This window comes from Eurypyga helias, unplaced genomic scaffold (assembly GCF_000690775.1).
Source record: "Eurypyga helias isolate BGI_N326 unplaced genomic scaffold, ASM69077v1 scaffold19808, whole genome shotgun sequence".
NCBI lineage: Eukaryota > Metazoa > Chordata > Aves > Eurypygiformes > Eurypygidae > Eurypyga > Eurypyga helias.
Genome location: NW_010267784.1, coordinates 2,009 through 2,400, shown reverse-complemented (window position 1 = coordinate 2,400; position 392 = coordinate 2,009). Strand labels below are relative to the sequence as shown.

General features: G+C 58.7%; 1 protein-coding gene across 1 annotated transcript in view; it reads right to left on the bottom strand.

Annotated features, from left to right (window-relative positions):
* The window catches only part of LOC104514028 (dnaJ homolog subfamily B member 5-like), a gene marked incomplete at its 3' end in the record, with an annotated part of 2,551 nt that overhangs the window by 1,455 nt on the left and 704 nt on the right, over window positions 1-392 (bottom strand). The gene's annotated exons all lie outside the window — the stretch shown is intronic.

The window sequence follows — 392 nt, the reverse complement described above, 5'->3', positions numbered from 1 at the left end:
TCCGGCGTCCGCCAGCCCGAGTGGGGTCCGATTTCGGCTGCCTCCAGGGAAAGGTTTCCCACTTGAGACAGCCTCTTCTCGTTTTACAGGGCGGCAAATCACTGTGCCTGGCGCATCCATCATAGCCCTGACGTAACTAACAGGGTCGAGAATTAACCAGCGTTGGGTTAATTAACCCACCGCTGGTTAATTCTGCCGGTGGCCCATCAGGGGATGCACCTGCCCGCTGGCCCCACGAGAGGGGCTGCCCCTTCCACCCAGCAGCCTGTTCCTGCCAGACCTCCTGCTCTTTTAAGCACCCAAGCCCTGGGCTGATTAATGCAGATGCTATTCGGCGCTCTCCTCGAATGGGGTTGCGCTCTTCCATCTTCGACTAATAAGACCGCCTGCGG